This window comes from Symphalangus syndactylus, chromosome 7, assembly GCF_028878055.3.
Source record: "Symphalangus syndactylus isolate Jambi chromosome 7, NHGRI_mSymSyn1-v2.1_pri, whole genome shotgun sequence".
In the NCBI taxonomy this organism is placed as follows: domain Eukaryota; kingdom Metazoa; phylum Chordata; class Mammalia; order Primates; family Hylobatidae; genus Symphalangus; species Symphalangus syndactylus.
In genome coordinates, this window is record NC_072429.2 from 103,692,392 (window position 1) to 103,700,093 (window position 7,702).

Consider the following 7,702-nt stretch of genomic DNA (forward strand, 5'->3'; position numbering starts at 1 on the left):
AACTGGAAACTGAAGGATGAACTGGAACACATGAAAATAGACTAGAATCATGTTTATCTCTCATACCACATGCTTCCAACTTTGATGATGTGGGTGACCTGCAAGTGAAGCTAGCACTACTCTTCATGAAGATGAACATGCATTGCCCAGGAATAGAAGATGTGGGAGGAGATCAAGTGGGGAATAGAGGAATTGTGGGTTCAGCTGCTTGTACCTGCCAGTCAAAGATTATAGATAGATACATAGGTGTGTAGATAGATAGGTGATTAGTATATGCATACATAATAGATACATACATACATAGATAATAGGTAGATAGACATAAAACACACATATACATGTGCAAAAATAATTGTAAAGATTACAATTAGTTTACTTAATATTCGTAAAAATATTTACAAAGATTGGTTTTTCTTAGAAAATGGTTGAATTGTTGGCTGATTCAACAAATAATTTTTGAGCATCTACTCTGTGATAAATACTATTTCAGACGCTTCAGATAAGACAGTAAATAAAAGAAAGATGTTCATCCTGTGGTTCTCACTTTCTTGCATTGGGACTCAAACAGTAAAGATAATGAGTAAGCAAATCATGAAATGCATTAGAATATGACATATGCTACGGAAAGGAAGATTGGGGTGGCAGGTTGCAATTTTAATAGTGTGGTCAAGGTGACCTTTATAATGACATTTGAGCAGAGAAGTGAAGGAAGTGAGGTGTGAGTTATGTATTATCTGGGGAATAGTGTTCTAGGCAGAGGGAAAGGTAAAAATTTAAGGCAGAATTGTTCTTGATTTCTTTGAAAGCATCAAGAAAGATGGTGTTCCTAGAGCAGAATGGGCAGGGAGAAGAGCAGTAGGCAAGGAAAAACGCATTCAAAATATATCCCATTAGAATTTCATCCTAAAATTGTATGTCCGACTTTTAAAGATTCTTCAAAAAAATTATAAAGATAATCTGAAACCAACATATCCGTATTTGACGAAATTGTGCAAATGGCTTTTGAAAGTTAATAACATGTTGAATCTCTTGGAGTCAGGGTAGACAGACAATGTAGTGGGTTAACATATGACCATTCCAGCTACTATCTATCTATCTATCTAAAATATTCTGGATTTGAATTTTGTTGGATTGCATTCTATTTTAGTTGCCTTCATAAATTCATGATCTTCTGTTGTCTCTGTTGAAAGGTTAAGTATTTCTACTGCCATTGGGGAAGAAGAAAGGAAACTGGGATATGGAAGAGAGGGAAAAATCCTTTACATTTTCCCCATATTCTTTCTATTTGATTTGGATTAGATGAGTCAAGGGTATATATGAGTCAAATTATTTATTTAGTGTTGCTCTAATCTCATCTTAGGTGTGCTACAGAAAACTAAGACATGGTATATATCCCTTCAAATTGAGCATCAAACAAATAGAAAATACTAAACTACTGATTGTGATTCAATGGATTGTGGTAATACAGAAACAAGTGTTCAGATCTTGGACAGTTTTGGATAAACCTATTGGTGACCTTTCATGGTAAGTGGACAGTTTGATTGAGCTGAGACTCATCAATCAATGCACTTGGCTGGAAGCACTGGCTGATTGCTGTCTGCACCAACCTACTGAATCTTTTAGAAGTGCCTGTGTTCTGCAAGAGCAGCAGTGGGCCAGTGGGCCTAGGGCCATAACTACAGAAGAACTGAAATAGTTAATGGCACCCTGTGAGCCACTCTCATATTCCATAGTACTAGCAGCAAGAAGAATAGATGGATTGATATTGGGGAATGACAGGTTATTTTATACATAGGACCTGTGCCTGTGGGTAGTTCCTGGCAGGACAAGAGCTGATTTTCTATCTCTACCACACTGAATGTACAATTGGTAGTATCTTAGGTTCATTTGGGGCTACCAGGAACCAGGGCTCTCCTAGAGACTCAGCCTTTGATGCATTTCTCAGTCAGAGGTAACCTCACTCACTAGGTCTGGTTTAGTCTGTCCATCCACAGTTGCACAAGAGGTATTCCTTGATCCAATTTCACATAACATTTTTCACCCCCTGCCTAGGAAACAGAATGAGGATTCATTGATATATTTATTTTAAAAATACTGGGTATCTACCAAATATCAGACTCTGTGCTCTCTACTCTGTTTCATTGATCTCTCTGTCTATTGTTTTACTAATACCGTGTTGTTTTGACTACTCTAGTTTTATAGTAAGTCTCGAAATTAATAGTAGAGTCCTCCAATTCTATTCTTCTTCAGTATTGTGTTGGCTATTTTAGGCCTTTTGAGTTTTCAAATAATTTTAGAATCAGCTTGTCAAGACCTACAAAATAGCTTTCTTGGTTTGTATTGGGATTGTGATGAATCTGTAAGTCAATTTGAGAAGAATTGGCATGTTAATGATATTAAGCCTTCTAGTCTATGAAGATGGACTGTCTTATTTGATTTGTTTGATTAATTTATTGATTTACTTCATCAATAGTAGTTTCTTTCATACATATTCCATACATATTTTGTTATGTTTATACCTAAGTATTTCAATTTTTTGGTGCTATTGTTAATGGAATTGTTTTTGAATTTACATTTCAATTGTTCATTGATTATTTATAGGAAAGTAAATAATTTTTGTATATTGACCTTATATCCTGCAATCTTGAAATATTCACTTATTAGTCCCAGGAGATTTTTTTTTCTTTTTGTAGATTAGGTGGGATTTTCTACACAGACAATTGTAATCTGAAAATAAAACTATTTTAGTTTTTCTTTTACTATTTTTATGCCTTTTATTTCTGTTTCTTGTCTTATTACAGTATCTAAAAATTATAGTACAATGCTGATAGAAATGGTGAGAGAGAACACTCTTGCCTTGTTTCTAATCTTAGGGAAAAAGCAACCTGTTCACACCATTACCTGTGGTAATAGCTGCAGGGTTTTTTGTTTATTTATTTATTCATTTATTTTTTCCGAGGAAGTTCCCCTCTGCTTCTAGTTTGATAAGAATATTTGTCATGAATGGGTGTTGGGTATTTTAAAATGTGTTTTCTGAATCAATTGATATAATGATATAATTTGTCTTTCTTAGCCTGTGGATATGGTGAATTACATTGATTGATTTTCAAATGTCACACCAGCCTTGCACATCTGGAATAAATCCAACTTGCTTGTGTTGTCTACTTCTTCTTATAAATTCTATAAGACTCTTCACTTAGGTGGATAAAGCTTCTCTTTATAAATTGTTGAATTAAATTTGTGAATAGTTTTTGAAGATTTTTGCATCTATATTCATGAGAAATGTCGGTCTGTACTTATCTTTTGCTTACCTGGTTTTGATATTAAGATAATGATTATCTACCAGAATGAGTTAGGAAGTATTCCTTCTGCTTCTGTTTTCTGGAAGAGATTGTGAAGAATTTGCATTATTTCTTTTCTAAATATTTGATAAAATTCATCAGTGAAACCATCTGGACCTGGTGCTTCTAAGGTTATTAATTAGTGATGCAATTTCTTTAATAGATATAGGGCTATTCAGGTTGTCTATTTTCTGTATATTTGGTAGTTTGTGTCTTTAAAGAAATTTATCGAATACATCCAATTTATCAAAATTGTGGACATAAAGTTGTTTTTATAGATGTTTGTAATATTCCTTCATTATTCCTTCATTGTTCATGGTTCAGTACTGATGATGTCTCTTTTATTTTTAATATTGTTAATTTCTGTCTTCTCCTTTTTTCTTGATTAGTCTAAATAGAGGTTTATCAGTTTTCTTGCTTTTTTTTCAAATAACTAGGTTTTGGTTTCATTGATTTTTTCTATTCAGTTTTGATTTCTGCTCTAATTTCTTTTATTATTTCTTTTATTCTGCTTACTTTAGGCTTAATTTCTTCTCTGTCCCCAGACAGAAACTTAAGTTACTGATTTTAGGTTTTTTCTTTATTTCTGATATGGGCATTCAATGCTATAAATTTTTAAGTACTGCTTTTACCATGATCTATAAATTTTTGATAACTTGTATCTTAATTTTCATTTAATTCAAAACATTCTTTCATTTCACTTGTGAGTTCTACTTTGGCCCATGGTTTATTTAGAAATGTGTTTATTTTTAAAATATTTGAATATTTTCCAGCTATCTTTTGGCTATTGATTTCTAGTTTAATTCCATCTTGTGGTCTGATAGCATACATTGTATAATATATATTCTTTTAAATTTGTAAATGTGTTTTTTATGGCCCCAAACTTGGTCTATTTTGGTGAATGTTTCATGTGAACTAGGAAATAATATGTATTCTCTTATTATTGGATGGAATATTCTATCAATTTCAATGAGAACAAATTGACTGGTAGTGCTAGTCATGTCATCTAAATCCTTACTGATTTCTTTCTACTTGATCTATCATTTACTGATAGAGGGGTGTTGAAATATCCAACTATAATAATAGATTTGTTCATTTCTCCTCTGAGGTCTATCAGTTTTGCCTCATACATATTGAGGTTCTGTTGTTAAATACATATACACTGAGTATCGTCTTTTTAGAGAACTTGGTCCCTTTATTGTTAAATATTGCTTCCCTTTATTTCTGATAATTTTCCTTGTTTTGAGTTTGCTTGAAACTTATATAGCTACTCCCGCTTTTGTTGTTGTTGTTTAGCGATTTCATGGTATATCTTTATTCATTCTTTTACTTTTAAACCATCTGAATCTTTATATTTAAATTGGATTTCTCATTGACAGCACATAGCTGGGTCTTGTTACTTTTATCCACTCTGACAATTTGCATGTTTACCAATTATTTTAATTGGCATATTTGCACAATTCACACTTAATGTGATTGCTGATATGGCTGATTTAATATCTACCATGTTTATTATTCTTTCCTATTTGTTACATTTACTTTTTGTTTCTGCTTTTTTCCCTCTTTTTCTGCCTTCTCTGGTCTTTATTGAGAATTTTACATGATTACATTTGAACTTTTCTCTTAGCAAATCAATTATACATCTTTATAACATCTTTTTGGTGGTTATCCTAGTTTATAGTATGTATTATACCTTCAAATAGCACTATGTTGCTTCATGGTACAGATAGGTACCTTAGAGTATTCTCAATTCTTCCTGGCTGGTCTTGCTGTCACTTATTTCACTTATTCTTATGCTATAATCATCCAATAGTATGTTACTATTATAATTTTAATAGTTTGTGGGTAATTTTGCTTGATATGGAATTTTAGGTTGATGATTTTTTTCTTTCAACACTTTAAATATTTCGCTCCACTCTTCTTATTTGCATAGTTTCTGATAAGAAATTTTTTGTGATTCTTATGCTCATTTCTCTACAGATAAAGTGTTCTTTTCCCCTCAGCTTCTTGTAAGATTTTCTTTTTGTTGTTGGTTTTCTGTAGCTTGAATATGAAATGCCTAGGTGTGTGTGTGTGTATGTGTGTGTGTGAGAGAGAGAGAGAGAGAGAAAGAGAGAGAGAATGTATGTTATATTTATTCTGCTCTGAGATTCCTGGATCTATGGTTTGGTGTCTGTCATTATTTTGGAATGTGCTCAGCTATCACTCCTTCAAATATTTCTTCTGTTCCTTTCTTTCTTTCTTATTCTATATTATAGTTATGTGTATGTTACATCTTTTAAAATTGGCTCACTTCTGTTTTATTTATCCTTCCTCTTGTTTGTATTTCAGTTTGGGAAATTTTGATTGATCTATCTTCAATTTTAAATTCTTTTCACAACCTTTTTGTATCTACTAGTGAACCCATTGAAGGCATTCTTCATTTGTTACATTTTTTAATTTCTAGTGTTTCTTTTTGATTTTTTCTTAGAATTTTCATTTCTGATTAAATTTTTCATCTTTTCTTGCTTGTTGTCTACTTTTCCCATTAAAATCCTTAGCATATTAATCATAGTTACTTTTAAATCTCATTCTGGTGAGTCCAACATCTATATCATGCCTGCGTCTGGTTGTGATAGGGATTGCTTTCTTTCTGCAAAGTGTGGATTTTCTTGACTTTTTTGTTGAAAATCAGTTATGTTAAAAGCCAGACATGCCAGACATAAATAAGCCATTAGTGTGAGAATTTATGTTAAATGGAAATTTATGCATAAGATTTGGGTTGTATTTAATGTTTGCCAGAAATTTCAAATTCCTCTAGTGTTGTTGTTTGACTTTGGCCTTCCCTAAGTACCCCTCCTTAGAGAGTCTGGGTCTTGCAGCTCTATTAGCTAGAATTCCCTATTATTATACTGGGGACATGTTGGTACAATAGTAAGATTCTGGGGAGAGAGAGCATTCTATAATATTCAATTAAATCTCAGCATTTCAGTGAGCCTGTGTCTTGGGGCTGTGACTCTTACAATAGTTTCCCCAGTTGTATAGCTTTTTACCCCACTCCTACTCTTTTCTGACTGTAGTATTTGCAACTATTTCCTAAAAGCCCTGACCCCTTTTCACTATTTTTCTTCCCTTATGTGAGACAGAAAGGCAGCTTGAGTTGGGTAAAGACTCTCTATTTAGGTGGGTTAAGCCTGTGGTAATATCTTTTGCCCTATAGAGTAGGTATTTGTTACTGTGAAGGCTCTTGATGTATTTTACAATGATTACTTTCCCCATCATCCTACCAGAACCATGAAGTCTCTTTCCTGGAACTTCACATTGAGAACTTGGTGAGATTCCTGCAGATGAAGCCTACAACAGTATGGAGGACCCCCTGAGACAACAGCTCCCGTAAGTTTCTCACTGTCATACCAATCCATATTTAGCCTTCAGAAATGCATTAGAATTTCCATCCAAGTGTTTCTACCAGTTTATGGTCCCAACAGCTTCTGCCTTAGGGAAGCAGTTGTGGCTCTCTGGATGCACTTGTTTTCCATATTTTGGAGTGGCAGTTTGCCTTGAGTCCTCAGTTCTCTGGTGGGTCCAAGAAAAGTCACTGATTTTCAGTTGTTCAGCTTTATCTTGTTGCAAAACTGGGAGCGACAACTTCCAAGCTCTTGGACTTTGGAGCTGAATTAAAAGTTACATCTCCTCCTTTTTAACTTGTTTTTCCAGTCTCCATATTTTATTGTTTACTCTAATTTCCATCACAACCCCCTCTTTTTTTCATTAATTTTTTTCTATTTGAATATTGGGGGCTTTTAAGCATTTCCCATCAGCCAAATCTGAATTTATTGTCTTGTGCTTGGCAGTCATAATCACTGGTGCTACCTTGATGGCTTCTTCTATTTTAGGCTGCAGGGTCACCAGGAGACAAATGCTACTTTTATTCACATATTAGCAACATTTGGCAGTAACAAATTTGTTTATAGTGAAAAATGCATTAGTAACTTACTTTAAGTTAAGGGGTGAAACACTAGATTAGAGAGTGTCATGAACCAGGAAAGAACATTGCTATCAGAGGACCTGAAGTATATCAGTCAGCATTTCAAATATCCTTATTTTAAACATCATGTGCTTAAATGTTCAGTGTTTGGGGGTCCTTTAGAGTATCCAGACAAATGTCATAAACAAATGATACAGGTGGTGAACAGACATTAGATCAGTGTACACCAAATTATTATAGAACAAGATCTCTAAACTCAATAAATGGACACAAAAGAAAACTATAACAAACACATGCAGAGTCCAAAAGTGAAAAGTAAAACAACAGTGAAAACCCTACCTCAGCACATCTACCTTGGGTGTGGTTGTTGCACTGAGAGTCTATTTCCTTAAAT

The 7,702-nt window shown here is 33.6% G+C and overlaps 1 long non-coding RNA gene across 1 annotated transcript in view; it reads left to right on the forward strand.

The window, feature by feature from the left end:
* The window catches only part of LOC134737137 (uncharacterized), a 234,591-nt gene extending 227,878 nt beyond the window's left edge, over nucleotides 1–6,713 (forward strand). The window contains exon 3 of the long non-coding RNA XR_010121746.1: nucleotides 6,611–6,713. This is a non-coding gene — a long non-coding RNA (uncharacterized lncRNA). The remainder of the gene's footprint in view (nucleotides 1–6,610) is intronic.
* Nucleotides 6,714–7,702: the final 989 nt, after the last annotated feature.